Source organism: Pezoporus flaviventris, unplaced genomic scaffold, assembly GCF_033815535.1.
Source record: "Pezoporus flaviventris isolate CSIRO_AGI_PZ_B2104156 unplaced genomic scaffold, CSIRO_AGI_Pfla_v1 ptg000002l, whole genome shotgun sequence".
NCBI lineage: Eukaryota > Metazoa > Chordata > Aves > Psittaciformes > Psittacidae > Pezoporus > Pezoporus flaviventris.
Genome location: NW_026892550.1, coordinates 77,934,795 through 77,952,378, shown reverse-complemented (window position 1 = coordinate 77,952,378; position 17,584 = coordinate 77,934,795). Strand labels below are relative to the sequence as shown.

The 17,584-nt window shown below is 38.7% G+C and overlaps 1 protein-coding gene across 6 annotated transcripts in view; it reads left to right on the top strand.

Moving 5' to 3' along the window:
* Positions 1 to 17,584, top strand: part of SOX5 (SRY-box transcription factor 5) — a 645,963-nt gene that overhangs the window by 181,187 nt on the left and 447,192 nt on the right. For all 6 annotated transcript variants that reach the window (XM_061444585.1, XM_061444584.1, XM_061444586.1 and 3 more), the window contains exon 3: positions 12,522 to 12,584. The gene's annotated coding sequence lies outside the window, so the exon portion shown is untranslated. The remainder of the gene's footprint in view (positions 1 to 12,521; positions 12,585 to 17,584) is intronic.

Sequence of the window (17,584 nt, the reverse complement as noted above, 5' to 3'; positions counted from 1 at the left end):
CTATTTAGTGCAGCGTTAAATGGCCCACCACATTAGCCCCCTGGCATGCTAAGCTATTAGGTTGTTTTACTGTTGTTAAAGTTACATTTGTTAGGTGGAGTTGCTGCTCCAACAGAAACTTGATAATGTGGGAAGAGGCAGACCAGCCTGGTGTCTTGTGGATGTATTGTGTGGCTATGAGAGACGAAAGTTTCCTTCTCTCTCCATGAGGCTATTACAGAGGAAAGTTTTTTGCTTTGTTGCAATCAAGTGATCTTGATTGACCATTACGCTGTGGCAGGGAGCAATTAAATCATTAGTTGTTGCTCCCCTGTTCCTCGGTCAACTCTCAGCTGGGCTGTGGCAATGTGGCATACCCTGGCAGGGAGCTTCCCACACTTTTGGAGCTCCAGGTAATATCAATTTTTGCAGGCTGTGTCCTCAGCGTCACTGGCTATGGCTGGTACACTCACCTCGTCCCCTGGACTCCTCACTGTGTCTCAAGGGAAGAGCACTTCATGGGGTCATTTTCTGTTTGCAGATGTTGGGCTGACATGAGGACCTCTGAAGAACTGTGGCTGCACAGCATCCCCATAGATTCCAGTAGCTTGTGCCTGCAACACAATGCAGCCCAAGAAATGGGTCTTTCTGAGAAATACTTCAAAACTCCTTCAGAACAGGCTGTCATGAATGAAGGATTCACCATTTTCTGCTATGAGTGAAAAAGGGGTATTTTGATCTTGCCATCAGGGCTGTCATGAACATCCTGAGCACAGTTCTTGTAGCTGCAAAGGATGCTTATCACACTGGGAGGCAGGATTCACCCTTGGCCATGAACTTAATGTACAAGTGTAGAATATTAACTAGTATATGCACCTTTGGTTCAATACAGCATGCTTGACTTTCCAATGCTCATTCTGGGTCTTCGTCTAAAAATAGTATTACTCATTTCCTTATTTAAGGAGTCTGCTGTCTTATACTCTGAATGAATAGGTAACTAAAATATTTAAAAATATATATATTTAAAAAATTAAATTGTTCCATGGGTTAGAGCGACATGCACAGGAAAAGAAAATAAGGGCAGCAAAAGGAATTATTTAGTATTTGAGCCTCAAATACTAGTTTGAATCCTGAGAAGGTCAGCAAAGTCCTCCATGTTCCTGATTTCCCTCCAACTCACTGAAGGTTTATGGACAAGAGGTGATGGAGTAACATCCTTTTGTTCCATTTAGGCACCTATGTTCCACGGAGTCAACTGTAGGTGCAGGAGTTTGCTCAGCTCACTTGAGTGATGTCTTTCTCTTTTTCCTGGGTTTTGTTTGTTTTTTTTTCCCCTTCTTACTCATGTTGCAGTGATTTGCATCTTTTATTTCCACAGCAGGAATATTTCTCTATTGCTGGATACAAAGATATTATAAAGCACTGACTGTTTCTTAGGGGCAGGAGGGGGAAATCAATGCACCCATGTGAAGCATCATTGTTTTATTTAAGTGTAATGAAATGGGCAGCACAGTCACAGTTAAGGCACCCTGTTGCTGACGTGACTGGGGTAGGCAGGGACCTCAGCTGCTAAGCAGGGATGCTTGGATGCGCCACAGGGTTTCAGAGAGAATCCCCCTGCAAAGGAAGCATGTGCCAGTATTGTAGAGTGCTTGTGCCAGCCAGCTTGCAGGGTTGATTTGGCATTTGGTGTATTGGTAGCGGCTGCCAGTGTGTGTGGTGGAAGAGAAGGGAATAGACAAGAAAAACACATAGGGGTTTAAAATAAAAATGTAAAATTATTTGCTTTGTGCCATATGGACTCCAATATTTTGACAAAACTAAGGCCAAAATTAATCATGCCAGGTTAGAGTTTTAGTTCAAAAACATATGTATAACTGTCCCCCTAAGTGTGTATTTGAGTTACCATTTTCATACAGAAAAACCTTAACCTTTTCAGTTTCTTGTTCTCTGCTCCACTACCAATTGCTCCACCCAGGTGAACTTTCCCTTCTGTGTAAAATTTTAAAGTAGTTCTTGCTTTTATTGGTAGTTTCTTAGTTAAATGTCAGATTTTGTTGATTTTCTTTTTAAACATTTTTTAGAAGGTTTTCTTTTTCTTTTCATGGAACTAAATGGTTTTTAATAAAAGCTGTCTTGTGTCCAGGCTGGACTGTATAGTCAAAAAGAATGGACTCAGGGACAAGAAGAAGACCAGGAAGGAAGAACCAGGACCACTAGTAATGATTGGAGAGCCATTATGTAAAGGTGGAAGTCCATCACACCAGTCCTGCTTGTCCTGAGGAAGATGCTGTCTCCACTGCATCTGTAGCATAGGGATATTCAAATCTGGAATTCAAGTTTAGAAATAAGAGAATGTGCCTAATCTGTGGGCTTTAATTTACAAAGGAGCCATTCTAAATATTTATAGGAATATGACCTTTTGCGCAATGCAAACCATCGATTTTTTCACCCTAATTTTTCCATTGATCACCAAGCATCTTGTTATACCCAAGCATATTATTCAGGCTTACCCTGTATTAGGTTAAAAAAAAAAAAAGCTTGTCCATGCACTGAAGCACAACACAGTTCTGCGTTAGTTCCTGTTGTGGGCACTTTGCTTCACCACTAAAAATGCCATATGGAGTCTAGCTTAATCCATTTCAAAAGCAAAGCTAAATCATACAAAGGCACTCCTGAAAAGGAATAAGGATGAGCGTGGAGTGGAGCTGTTCTCCATTAGTTTTTCAGGGCTGGTTTGTTACGTACATAAGTCCACAGGATGGCATCAAATCTTGGAATATCCAGTTTTGATAGAGTTCAGGTGTGACTGAATTGGGTATTTTTGTTCATCCCACTATAGAGATATGAATTAGATATGAAATTCAAATATAGATCTCTATCTTTTTAAAGTTTGGAAATGTTCGGAGGCAGGATTTAGGCAATCTTTAATTCATGTGAATGTAAGCAATACTGTGACTGAGAACAGTAAATATATCTCTCTCTGTGATTGATCTCAAGATCAGCCTATCTATTATCATAAAGCCCCTTCTTTGAGAGCGGGAGGAGGTGGGTGGAAATTTGAAAGAACAAATTTAAGCAACTGGTTTCCTTTCACTTTTAAAACCAAATAGTGAGAGAGGCATAAAAGAGCCCCAGTTTGGATGGTAACGAAACACTGCTTTGAAGTTCTATCTAAACTGCATTTCTTGTTCTCTGCTGTCGCCTGTAAGACTCAAAAAATCGGACAAGCAATGATTAGTATATAATAATGTATGTTCAAATAGCTTATGGTATTATGAAAACAAAAATTCAAAAGGCCAATATACTGACAGTTAAAATCTGTCTAAGGGGCAATAGGAGGGAAACTTCACAAAAACAATACGCTGATTGCATGCAGCCACCCTGCCGAGTCAAATCTTAAATAAATTATACATACACACTGGAGCTGAGAAATGAAGCAGTTTAAAATGTTCCTGGTTCTGTGCTTTAGGCAAAGCCTACATCCTACTTTGTGTCCTTAAGGAATCAGACGTGTGGTCTGTTGATTTGAGTACTCTGCCACAGTAACTGGGCATTACCAGGTGTTTCAGAGGCTGGTGGAAAAATACAGCTTTTTGCTAGATCAGATATAGGGAGAAGTGTGGGTGATAAACAATCTCTCTTGATTCTATGATAAGGAATCCCTTTCTCTCAACTGCACCGCACCCCCACAATCTTCTCCACCCACTTCTAAGATATCTTGATGAAGTACTGAGATGTTGCATATTTGGGTAGAGTTTTTTTCCACAGAAACAAATTTATGCATCCAAAAATTCAGTTTCCAGGCAGCTGAAATTCTTCAGGAATTTGGGTCAAATCTGATAAGTAATTTCAGCCAAAATAAAGATGAAAATAAAATTCTGAAGATCAAAATGATTCATTTCAATACATGTGAAAAAGCTTTTTGATGGGATTTCCAAGAAGGCTCAGTAACTATACAGCCTAGTGAAAAGGACCACTCACAGGCACAAAGGAGATCCATGTTCTTATCTTCTTTCTTCCTAAATTGAAAAGTCTTGAATGTAGTTTTTCCTCTTCTCACATCACATTCTTAGGCTGTATATATGTACACACATGCATACACGTTCATGGAGCAGGATGCTCTCTGTGAAAATAGGTAACTCCATTCCACTCTCTCTGCCAACGAATGTCTAAGTGTTTATGCAAAGCTTTGACTGGAAAGTACTACTGATAAGCAGAACATGATGTTCTACTGGTTAAGGTAGATACTAGGATGTGGTACGCACACAGATCTGTGCTTCAAATCATGTTTTATTTAAATTCTGGTGCTCCTGATCTTGGTCAGTAATTTAATCTGTAAGATACAATGGTAAGGAGAGTTTGGCAGCAGCACATTGTTAGCAAGAACTACTTTTAGACTGCTGGCAGCACCTTCTTTTTGCCCAGTAAAAATACCCTTAAGCCACAGCTGTTTCTACAACTCCACTTTGAACAATGGAAGCTAAGGTTTGGACATGAGCTAGTAGAAATAACTCAGAAACCTTTTAACGAACGTTAACTGAGTTTGCTCAGTTTTTGTGAGTTTCTTGGGATCAAATCATACTTCCTAAATATCAACCACCTAAACCCCACATTAAACAAAGGAACAAAGAAAATTTTATATACTACTCAGGAGGTGATGTAGTTTTGGTCTTTGGCTAACAGAATCAATCAAATCACTAACTATAAACCTAACACAAGAGGATGTGAGCAAAACATGCTGCTGTTCCAGGCCTAAGTGTGCTGTTATGAAACTCTTGCTGTTCTACCAAAATCCCCTTCCACAGTTTCAGAGTTAAATCACAGTGAATAAAAGCAAAATTTGGCCCTCACTTTTGGCATACTATTGGTTACTTGCTATATTTTTATCAGATTTGTTTGCTAGAATAGATACTACTTTGATCTTATTTTTGGAAGTGTATTTCAATATTATTTAGGCACATAGAGAGGATAATGTGTCTAGCTTTCAGATAGCTTATTACCATTCAAATACTCTGTAGAGAAATTATATTAAAAGAAAAAAAAAAACCCACAACAAAACCCCAACATTTCAGCTTCTGACTCATTTTAAAGGGAGACTTAACTCTAAGTAATCAAAATTGCTTTGGTTGTACATAGCAGCATTAAAAGCCTTGTCCGCTACTTGAGTGAATCGGCTCCAGTGAAGCAGCCTTGCCCCCTCATGATGTGATCTTGCTAGTGCTGTTTGTCATCATTGCTTGCTGTTCTCAGTCTAACTGTGCTGCCGGTGCAAATTAATGGTAATTCGTTATGACACGCTGTGTCCTTCCAGTGGAACAACAATATGGATCTCATACCACCTCCGCCCTTCCCTCCTTCCCTCCCCACACCTCCTCACCTCCTAGATCCTTTTCTCACTTCAAGATATCACCCCTGACTTAGCCTTCCAACTCCTAGCTAACTGATGTGTCAGGATGGTGTGTCAGGCTTGACTGATGGATAGCACCCTGTGCTCTTCTGCTGACACATTATGGAGACATGTGTCAAATAAAAGACAGTGCTTTCTGGTGGCTCAGGCAGTCTCAGTGCTGATGGAGGACTTGTACTTCAGGGGAAACCTGTGTGTCCACGTGTGTGATCATCCACCACCACCTGAAGCTGAAGAACTCTACCAACAGCATGCTCCAACAATCAGGAAAGATCAGTGGGTAACACTTTAAATCAGTTAGCTTCCGAATGTGGAGTTTTGGTGTGTGACTACTGTACTTAAACAGTATTAGTTATTATTAATTCATTAAATTTCTGCTTCCATTATGACTGCAAGAAATTGCCTAAAGACAGGAAGCATTAATTGGGAGCTCAGAACTCAAGAAATCCATGCCTTACTTTTCCTCACATTTCTGTGTCATTTTTGTGACAGACACTTAAGCTCCCTTTAATAATAATTTCTACTCATCTTTGGGTTATGCTGTCTTTTTGATATATTAGCTGTATTGCGAGGGCTGTCTCTTGCTTTGTGTGCATAGAGAGGTTCTTACAAGGGAGCCCTGATTTCAGCTGGGGCTTCTGTCCCAGATTCTCAGCTGGTGGAAGTTGGCTGCGTGCCACTGAAGTCATTAAGTGTATGTGAAAGGTCTACGGTATATCGTTGTTGTTGTTTACATTGCTGGAGAGGGGGATCTTAGCTAGCGTGAACTTAGTCCATATCTTAGAGGATTAACGTTCAGTTCTCAAAGATACACCTTCTTTTCTCCCATCAGTTATTTTCATTTAAAATGAAAATTTTTTACATGAAAATTGAACTTTTTTTTGTTGTTGTTTGTAATATAAGCTTTGAAACAAAATATTTATATTTCTGGTGGGGGAAACGAGTTATTTTCTGAGGGCAATGGTTTTTAGTAGATGTTTTGACTTAAAAAATCAACCCATTATAATTACTCAATTAAAAAAAAAAATTCTTTGGGGAGGAAGCACAAAAAGGTGGGAAGTGCAGATCAAACCTTAGATTATTTGTCATCCCTTCACCACTCTCCCCCTCCCCCCCCCAAAAAATCAATACAGAGCTGATTAAAATCAAGGCTGTGGCTTCAGGTTCATCCTACCTAATGTAAGGAACTTTTCTGAGGTCACTAGATTTGAACATTGTCATCTGAGCCTGCCTTTGTACTTAATACAGGGAAATGCTTTGCAGCAAAAATGTTTCAGCCCCTACTAGGCCTTTACAACCCATACAGCTGTCTATCTCTGCTGGAGCGATCGCGGGCCAACTTGTGTTCTTAACCCATGCAGTTGAATTAAGTTGGTTTAGTCACCACTTGCCAACAGGTCATTGACTCTGGAATGAATATTTTTTTTTTTTATTGATAATAAAAGGTCCCCAAGATGATCTGTTATCACTGAAATATAATGTAGATCCATCTACAATGCTATTCATCAGTAACAAGGTTAATGCCATTACCCCCGTTACACAGAGGAGAAACCTGAAGCAAGGGAAATGACTTGGCAGAGGTGAACCAGGAAAGATGTGGTTCCACCCACACATACACACCCCAGCCTGGTGGTATTTATTAGGAGAGAGCAAAAGCAAAGTTTTCTCTAACCTTAAGTCCTGGAGTCATGTTAAACTTTCAGCTACATAAGTTTTTTCCCCAGTGGATTCAAAGCTTGAAGATGTGATTTCGAACAGTTTGAAGCCAAGTAAATAGTCTCCTACAGGAGTTTGTCCTGTTCAAACAGGAGTACAGGAGTTTGTACAAGAGTTTGTCACTGTACCTTGTTGCTGATTTTGTGATTTGGGGGTTTTGACAACAGTACTTCCAAAATCTATTGCATCCTAAAATATGTCTCATGGTTGTATGGACTATTTCATGAACAAGACTAAAGGTAAATATTTTGAAGGCTGTGTCCTTGTGGATATATCATAGAAGAGGAAGAGGCTGGGACTCCTGACCACACAGAGGAAGGGTTGCTTGCCTTCTTCGTGTTCCACACTGTGCCCATTTGGTAGCACCAACACCAAGTTAACTGTTTTTTAGCCTAAGCTCAGGGATGTCTCTGCTATATTGAAAGAACTGCTCAGACACACAGCATATATGTATCTGGCGATAACAGCCAAAATGACTCTTACAGACATTGCAGGATCAGTACTAGAGGTAAGGATAACTAATCTATCAAATGATTTTGGGAAACAAAATCTTAATTTGCTGCTTCAGAAGGATAGAACTGTTGAGGTATTTAACCCTTTCCAAAGTGTCTTACCGCCTCTCTGTCAAAAGCAATGGCAAAAATCCTAACTGGTTTCAGTACTGCAGGATCAAACTCCAGGTGCTGTAGGGCAATTGCATACTCAATGCAAAGAATTTGGGGGGGTGGGACTGGGGAAAAGTATCTTTAATTTAGAGTCTATATAATCATTTTTTATCAGAGATTTAATTTGGTTAAGTTTAATCAGGTAGCTATTGTATAATTTAAATGGCTGATGATTGTTATTTGATAATAACAACTTATATTTATATAGTGCTGTATATCCAAATTTATATAGTGCTGTATACCCCAAAGGGATCCCCAAGGACTTTAAAGACTCAACAATAAAATACACAAGAAAGTAAACATTAATCACTATTACTAGAAAATATAAGGATATTAAATATCTGTCATTCTGTGACTTTCTTCTGCTCTCATTTGGATTCATTAGCCAAGCTCACTCAGAGTGCAAATGGATTATTAGTGGTTCTGCCATATTTGATGTAAGACATTTTCTGTACAAGTATTGTAGTGAGAATAGAGAAGGGTAGAAAAGGGTAAAAAATACCCTTCTGAGGTTGCCTACAAAATCAGCTTCCCTCATGCAGGTCACTTAAGTGGGTTGTTGTTTTTGAACTCTGTTGAACTCACTTGGATTCATCCCTTTCTTGTCTGGGTGGTAGTTGTACTGTGCTGAGCTCTGTGAGACTGGCTCCTTGTTAAATGGGAGGAGACTAAACAGGTTATCTTTCAAATGCCACATGCCTACAACATCAGAGTGGGAAGTCATATAGCGTATTGTACAACCTGTGCTGTTTTCATACATAAGTCTTGTAATAATTTAAACTTCAACCCTGTTATTGCCATTTTTTGGTTATCAGTGTTAACACCTCACTGAGGTGAACAGAGCAGTTTACACTTCTCAAGTTGCTTTTCCAGGCTTTTATAGGTTCAAGTCCAAATTCCTTCACAGAAAGAGTTGTTGAGCATGGGAATAGGCTGCTCAGAGAAGTGGCTGAGTTCTACCCTTGGAGGTATTTGAAAGACATGTAGATGTGTAGATAGGATTTGGTTTAGTCATGGACTTCAGTAGTGTTAGACCATTGAGTCCCGGTATTAACTTTAAGAGTCTTCTCCAACCTTAATGATTCTATGATTCTAGGTGTCTAGCTTTGCACTTTCTTTCCTTAAATGCATAACGTCAATGCTGGAGAAAAAGGTGAAAGTTTGAGGGATGTTAATGTGTTGTATTGTAGCATCTCGTGTAGCAGTATCTTAAAACTGCAGGTGGGAACTGGAAAATCCAGTGCAGCAGGCACTTCATGGGCAATTTGCATGAGGGCAGTACCTGCCTTTGAGAGATCACTATCTAGGACTTGAAAAACACAAAATTGAGAATCCCAGAATTGTTTGGGAGGGGAATCGGTGAAGTGATGGGACTACTTCCAGAGTAAAGTCTTGCTGATCACCAAAATAGAGGAAGGAAAGCAGATGCTGATTTTGTGGATGGTTAATATAGGTGGCTTGCTTTGTTTTTTTTCTTTTCCATTGTATAATAAAATCTAGATGAACTTCAGATTTCCAGAACCCCAGAAATCCTTTTGAATTATAAAGTTTTTTCAACTGTTGAGACAAGTTGTTTGTTTGCACCTAAAGATATACTTCTACTAAACATAAATTAGGGATGTCAGAGTTCTTAGCCATCGAGATGATTTTCAGTTTCTGAAAATATTAATTTTCCTGGGCTTTTGGCCACAACATATAAAAACATTCTACCTTGAATAATTTCTTCTTAAAATCATAATTATTTCACGATCTCAGAGCTTTTCTTTAGTTTCTGTTTTGACACTTAATCATTGTGTGAAAGGTGTTTGCTGATCCTGCCTTGTTTTTCAGATTTGTAATGAAGCATGAGGGATTTTTACATTTTGTGGTGAAAGTTTTGCATGGGTCTTACTGTAAATCTTTCACAATATCTTTAATTTGTTTATTTTTGGGAGATGGAAGAAAGGGAAATGGTGACTTACAAAGAAGTTTTCTGCTCCATTTCCTCTATGTAGCAAATGATAATTCTCAAGTACAAATGCTGCTACATCCAAGACACTAAGCTCTAAGTTCTGGTCATAGGTACATGCACTGGTGGCCTATTTACTAACCTGTATTCTGCAGAATTTTTTTTGTAATATACTTAAGAGGCTAATCTCTGACTAAAGTTGAGCAAACATGCTGAAATCAGTATGCACGTGGAACTTTCTGAGGTTCCCTAACACAGTGTTTTGTGTCATATCTTTCTGATCCCACTACAGCCAAGCATTGGTAATCAAAACCCATGTAACTCCCAGGGAAATGCTATAAATAATGCTATAAATGCTATAATAATAGGTTGACCAATTGCACTTGTGATCATTAGGTCTTGGAATAGGATCCAAGTCTTTTCACTCATCAGTGATACACAAACTAGTAGAAGAATGTTAGTTGGACAGTGTTTTGTGTGTCATGCTATGTTCAACACAACCCTGTTATAAATGCACATATATGAAAAACATATGTGCATATGAAAAACAAATTCACTTTTTATATGGAAAGGTGTAGCTTTTCGCTTACTGCTCCACAGCATTGTAGGGAATTTCTCTCTTGTTCTCGTCAAAGTTGCCTTATATTTTGAAAAGTCTCGGTAGATCCTATTACAAAAGAATCCAGACAATGACATTATCTTCTCCAAAAGGAAATTGGTATTCTCCCTCGGAGGGACTTTAAAAAATTATTTTATCATTTATGAACTTAAAGAAAAAACTTTTAGTTTTATCAGTTGGAATTTAAGGACTGAATTTGTAATTGCTAATCAAAATCTACCTGTAGGAGCAGCAACTAGACAGAACCTCTTGTTTCACTTGTTTAAACATAAATCTCTACAATTTGAGATTAAATAGATTTACCTGGGTTACTAGTAGTAGCTCTCTCTTCTCTGTGCCTCGAAGGCTATCTACTAAAAAGTGGAAAGATGCATGCATATGTGTGTGACAGAGATGTCACAAAATGTGACTAGCTTTGTTGCCAATATCATTAGAAATGGGTGGATTTTGTGGAATGGAAATGAAATGGAGGCTGGATGGAATAATTTTTTTATTTGTAGTGAAACCAGGTAATATTAAAGTTATTTGAAATCCCAGTGGTAGGGACTTAGGTACAATGTGATAATTGCAGTTATTTCAGAAGGAAATAAGTAAATAAAAGTAAATAAAAAGTAAATAAAAATAAATAAAAGGTAAGACAGATTAACTCAAGTCACAGCCTTTACATTTTGTTAAAGTTTGTGTTTTTAGAACAGAGGCAGAGGGTACCTGACCTGAATGTCAGTGCTCTAGTGAAAGTTTCTGAATGAAACTAGTCTGTGTTTGTGAAAGCATGAAACTGTTAAAAAGAAACTGCCACTTTCACGCTGTCACATATAAAACTCATGAGCTGAGCAATGAAGTGTAGAAAAAGTCTCCATTGTTTGCCCAAGAAAAACAGTGCATGTGTCCTAGTATAAATGGCTCTGGGTTTAGTTTTTATAGCGTTTGGTATCCGTCTGTAAGATTCAAATGAGAGATGATATAAATGAGAACATGAAAGGTCTAGGATTTTGTTATGAAAACTTTTTTTCAAAATACTTCTGCAAATACCTTTAAAATGTTGAAGAAATACATTAAAACTAATCTCAAGAATGGGAAACAATTGGGAATTATTATTACTGCAAATCCTATAAAGCATCTCCTTGTATATTTATAGCATGCAGAAAATAAAAATAATAGCTGATTAGAAGTCTTGACTTAGAGCTCTCTGTTCCCTCTCCATATTGGATAAATCTCCTACTGATGGATCAAACATTTAATCAATCTACTAACATGGCCTTCAGCACTATAGTATCTGAGTGCCTCCCAGTGTTGGAACGCTCAATAATGCTTGGTTTTTGTCCAGTTACTCTGTACTCCTTAATTTGATTTTGTTCTTAGTTACATTGATGTAAATCTAAAACTACTCCATTGATCTTGATGGAGCAAGCCAGCATTTATGAGCCTGAAGATCAGAATCTAACCCTCCTCCTGCAATTCCCCAGCTATTCTCAAGTTATACTAATAATATTTCTTGGAGTTATTAATCTGCTCTCTCATTTATTCTCCCTGTTCCTGCTTCATCTTTTTTTCTTCTGCTGCTTTGGGTATGATCCAAAGTCCACTGAAATTGCTGTCAGTCTTTCTATTGATTTCAGCTAACTGTGGTTCAGTTTCCCATTTGCTTCTCTCTCTCTCTCCTTTTTCCCCCCTCTGTAGGCCCTGAAGGTTCCTGTGTGAGTTTGTGTCTGTCTAAGTAGAGAATTCTAATTAATTAAAGTTACATGTATTACTACAGTTCTGTGAATAAGCACCTTGCTGTATTGGGATCCTAATCCCCATCTTTTCCTTAATACTTAAATTAAGGAAGCAAGGAAATAAGAGTATTTCCTTAGGAAATACTTTTTACTAAGGAAATAATTTTCTTATTTCCAAGGAAATAAGAGTATTTCCTTGCTTCCCTCAGTTTAGTTTTCCTGTAGTGAGATCCCCCCTCTCCTCCTCATGCTGCAGGTCTTGCTCTAAGGTTCAGCATCTCATATTTTAGGGAGACCTTTGCTAAGGGCCTGACCTGAATTTGTGGAAAAATGATTGGAGAAACTCCACTTACTTCCTTGAGATTTTTTCTCAGGATAAAACTGAATGTGAATAAAGTTTTGAATGAGATGGTTGTGGCTCTTCCTTTGATATATTTTTTCTTTTCTTTCTCCTCCCTGCCTTCAGTGTTGGAATCAGAAGAAAATAAAAAGAAGAGGAATTGAGAATTTAATCTGGGAGACTTGGCAGGTAAGACATGTGTTTTCTTACTTACTGGCAAGGTGGTTCCAGCTGGGCTGGCTCAGCTCTGAGAGACAAGGCTGGCCCATGACCTGCAGAGTCAGGCTGAGTTCTGTTTTCCTTCACAGCCTTTCTGCATAACCATGGGTAAATGCTTCACTTTGTTGGTTCCTCACCTGCAATGAGGGCAGAACTGCTTCCCTGCCGTGGAAAGGGTGAATTGAGAAATGCAATAGAGGCTGGAGAATAATAATCTGGAATAATAGGTGGCAGCATGTACTTGGACAAAGTTGGCCAGTTCAGGGGTGACAACTGTTGTGTGGGCAGCTGAGCTGGTGTTTGCATAACTTCAAGAAATTCTTTACTAAGGTACTTGTGTGATATCTGTAACTTTGTTGTGTTCTCTTCTTTGAAGACTCATTTGATTACTTTAGTCTCGTTTCCTCTTCTACATGGTTTTTAAACAGGGTGGAGGTGGAATGCAGTATAATCAAGATACAACACTTGCTCTCATATAAAAACTGTGCTGAAAGGACAATAACAACTTTGGAAAGCCAAGCATTGCGGTTAAGAACTGCAGTTTCAAAGATTGATCCAAGGGGCTTACTTGAGATACATCTGGGGACAAAAGCCACAAACAGGCTACCAGTTTTTGAGCCTTCCTCTGAACCTTGAAGTGCCAGAGTGCTTTTTTTCAGAGAAAGAGCTTGGAGAATTTTAAACATAATATTCCTTAACCTTTTTATTGGAAAAAGTTGTACTGTTTCCAAAATGCTCAGCCTGCGGCTCTCATGCATCATAGATAAATCAGCCAAAATAGCAAAATATTGGCAGGGTATGAACAACTGCAGGTAGTTGTTTAATAGCTTGTGTCAAGTAATCTTAATAACAGGTGTAGCTACTGATCCAGTCAATTATATAAATTGTCCTGCAATCTTTTCTGGATTCTTACTGAGACAAAGCTATTGATACGCAAGATGTGCCTGAGTGAAACTGCAGTACGAGTCACTGTGACTGTCTTAAAAAACAGAGTTTATCCAAGCAGGCAGTGACTGATGTATTTCTGCTTCTCTGCCTCTCTTCATAGCACGCTGTAGCAAGAACCCTTGATTTTCCTCCCCCTCCTACAAATTTGTGAGAATACATTTCAATTTTAATATTCAGTATTCCAGAAGATGTAAATAACACCAAAATAAGTATTGCCCATTTGAAATTTCCTGCTGGGTCCACCTATCATGCTTTGTCTTACGTGGGGATAATAAGGTCTGTGGCAGCGAGTGCCCCCCTTACTCATCTGCACAACCTTTAGCGTAGCACTGTTGTACTGCTTTTTGGAGGGGGATTTTAGCAACACATCACATGAGAAATACCTAACTCCTGTGGTTGAGAGTTTGCAGGCACATAGACCAAGCTTGGCCCAAACTCGGAGGTCAAAAGAAGTTCGTGGCTGATAAAACAATAAATCATTTTCTAATCTGAAATAATTTGGTCCCTAGCCCTTATGAGAAGACTTATCAGTGTTAACTAAATGGCAGCATTGTAAAAACAGATTTTCAGTTGCAAAACTTTTGGTCTGAGAATGAAGTATTTGTGTTTTCACTGCGTATGTCACTAATAGACCTCTATGAAGCTCTACATGAAGATGATTAGGGATGAGTTGTTTGGTTTGGAAAAATTTATCTTCTGGGTTTGGATGTTTCTGTTGTTTTAATTTGCGAGTGCTTTCTTGAAATTTTCAGAACCATATACTGGCATCTGTTTCTTGCTGTGAAGTTACATTATCTCCAAGCAAACCAGTGAAATGAATCAGGCTGTCTCCTTATGTGTGCTGGGTCATATGTTTAGTATTAAAGCTCGGTTTCTGTGCTATTTCATAACAGTTTAGTAGTCTGCTAGGAACTGGTAGTTAAAGTATGGCAGACTTGACATAATTCTTCAGGCTCAGCCTCTGTTTCCACTGCCTTTGATCAGGATACATTCAACTCTCAAATATTTACAATTTTTTTTTTCCCATGTACTCCTTTTGATTTTCATAGCTGTGCCCTTCCACGCAACATGAATAGTAAGTGATTTCTTATTACAGTTCCTTAGCATATAACCATTATGTTACTGTAAACTCTGATCAAATTTGGACTGTAAGTGGCAGTATGAATAGAAAGACACGGTTTTCCCTACAAAGAGTTTGGAGTTAGTGGTAACAAGTGACATGGAAAGGTGGAGAAGACAACTGTCAAAAACAGCATGTTCATGTATATACAAATATATGTAGAGATGTATATATCCTTGTTTACCCCTGCAGTTTAACTTCATATTTAAAAAAAAAAATGACAGTAGAAAGATTAATCTCAAAAAAAAATTGAACCATGTGGCAGAACGTGTCTTACTGATAGAAATGAAAAGCAGAGATCGAAACAGGGGGGATGATGGTATTTTTTCTGGGTAGGTTGTCTTAGTCATTAAAAACAAATTATTCAGCCTTTTCCCAAATAAAGTTAGAATTTTTATGACTCCCCTCTATATGATTTTGATAAGAAAGAGTGGGTATTGGTACAGTTGCAGAAATTTCCTCCGCACAGATGCGGTAAAGCATGTTAAATCTGTAGTCTGCAATTTGGACACCCACTGAGAGTGTAGTTCTATGAAACAATGCGAAGTTTGTCTGAGGTTGCATGCTCACCTCAGATCTTGCTTCTAGGTTGGTAAATTCTCATTATACTCCCATTTTCTGTTCTGGATCTGGTTTCGGTCAACCTGAGAATTTGAGTCTGTTTGTATGGCGACAGTGGGAAGTGGACTAGGAGAAATTGCTGTTACTGTATTACTTCCCCTCCAGAAAGTCTCAAAATGAAGCCAACTGCTAAATTGGTAATCTGCAAGCTCACAATATTTGCATACATTTCTGAGTGTGGCTGTGAGAGGGAGGAAGCCCCTGTTCTTGCACACCATTTGTTTTCTGTGTCATCCTCAACTTTGAGATCTGGCTCTTTTATTTGCATGGAGGCTCTAGTTATAGTTTGTTTTGTGCTAGTTTTTGTAACCAGGACTTGTTTGCAAGAGTGGCTGGTAAGTGGGGTACCTCTGTGTGACTGAATATTTGACTCACCAGGTGTAAAGGAGCAAGTCCAAACATACTGTGATTTTTCATTGGAGTGTTCATATTTGAGGGTGATTATGTCTTTGTGGATTTCAACTGCAAGAACAGTCACCTAAAAGAATGAATTAGAATGAATTTATAGCACTGAAGATACTTGGGATAAAGTTCTTATCCTTTCATTTTGCACCCAGCAGTATTTCAGGTAACTGAGAATCAGTGGAGACTATTCACAGATTACACAAGCTAAAATAATGCACATCCTCCACTGATACATCCATGAAAATGGGATCAAACAGGAAGGGGTAACTAAAGAAGTTGAGTGCACCTGAAAACGTGTGAAATGTCCTTTCACATGACCCATTCTGACAACCAAAAACTATTTGTTTAAGTTTCTCTTCCTAAAAAAGTTTCAATGCAACCAAGACCAGATATTTTTAAAGTAATCCTGATGGGTTTGAGTATCACATTATGTGGGATGGGTGGAGATCTCTTGCCTAAGCATCACAAGCAATGAAAATCATGTGTCTAAGGAATAGCAGATGACTGATCAAATGTGACCTCTTGCTAAAAGCAGTGTTGCTAGGGAAGCTGAGATGAGATTGAGAGCGCGAAGGTGTCACTAGAGTCTTGGCAAAATTAAATTAAATGAACAAGTTGGTTTTTATATGTGTCCTGTACATGAGTACACTTTAGGTGCATTATTTTCTTTCTGAAAACTGGTTAGTGGGGGTGAATCAGTGTTAAAAGCTCAAGCATTTCATTCAGGCTTCCCAGTGGAAAGTCCTGTTGCTGTTTCCAGTCCTGGTCTGCAGGATCTCACCTGCCCTGGTGTAGTTGAGCCCACTGAAGGGCAGGGTTTCTGAAAAGCTTTGCCTTTCTTTGGCTTTGAGGCTTATGTGTGGGTGTTAACTTCTTGTTCTTCTTTTTTTTTTTTTTTTTTGAAAGGGGAAATGCTCTTTATTTAGGAAAAATAAATTGGTCAAGAGCTTTCCATCTGTCTGTGCATGTTTAATTATGCTGCTTTCCACGGGGAGGTGTTTGTCCAGTTTACCTGGAAGCAGTGTGTATCTGGACTGTTTTTCAAAGGTCATGAGTAAGTCTCCTTCTAAAGCTGGCATGGTGTTGTGGGCACCTCAGAATCTGTCAAAATCAGCTAATGAGCATTTTTAATGGTTTCCTTTAAGCATCATTTAAAAGTTAGTTAACAATCCAGCAAATATCAGCTTTCAGGAAAGCTTCTCCAAAATACAGGGCCAATGAAATGGAAAAATCCTGCTTTCTCTCTGGCCAGTATTGTGATCTTTTACAAAGCTCCAAGAAGGTTTTGTCTCCTTTTCTGCTTCCAGTAAGATACCTGCTCAACAGAGAAAAGAGACCACCTTATTTAGCAAATTCAGTTCTGAAGTGTAAGTAGCATTTGTGGTGTTTGCTCATGTGAAAAATCATAGGTTTTTATTTCTAGAGTTTTAGTCACTTTAAGGAAAAAAATGTTAAACACAGAGGAATCTAACTATGTGAATAAGTAAGCACATATAAGCATAGAAAGATTTAATCAAGCAAATTAACTTGCATAATGGAAGGATGTGATAATGTGGATGCACATGCTTTTCACATGAAAAACTTGATGGTGATGGAAAGAGTGACCAAACCAAGCTTCAAACTGAGCTCCCATGGGGCTGATAAGACCTCCACCTGAGGCTTATAGCTGCAGCCACTGGTGCAGGTGTGTGTTTGCTCCACGGCTTCTCTGGAAGGAGAACCTCAGATTTCAGTGCCTACACTTGGTGGATCAAAGTGCATTTAGACTGTGTCTTCCTCTGAGAGGAAGCAAGATCTACCAGAAAGTTATCTGGATGATTTGTGTTGGTTATCCACCACATAAACTCACCACAGAGTAGTTCACAGTTGTTATGCC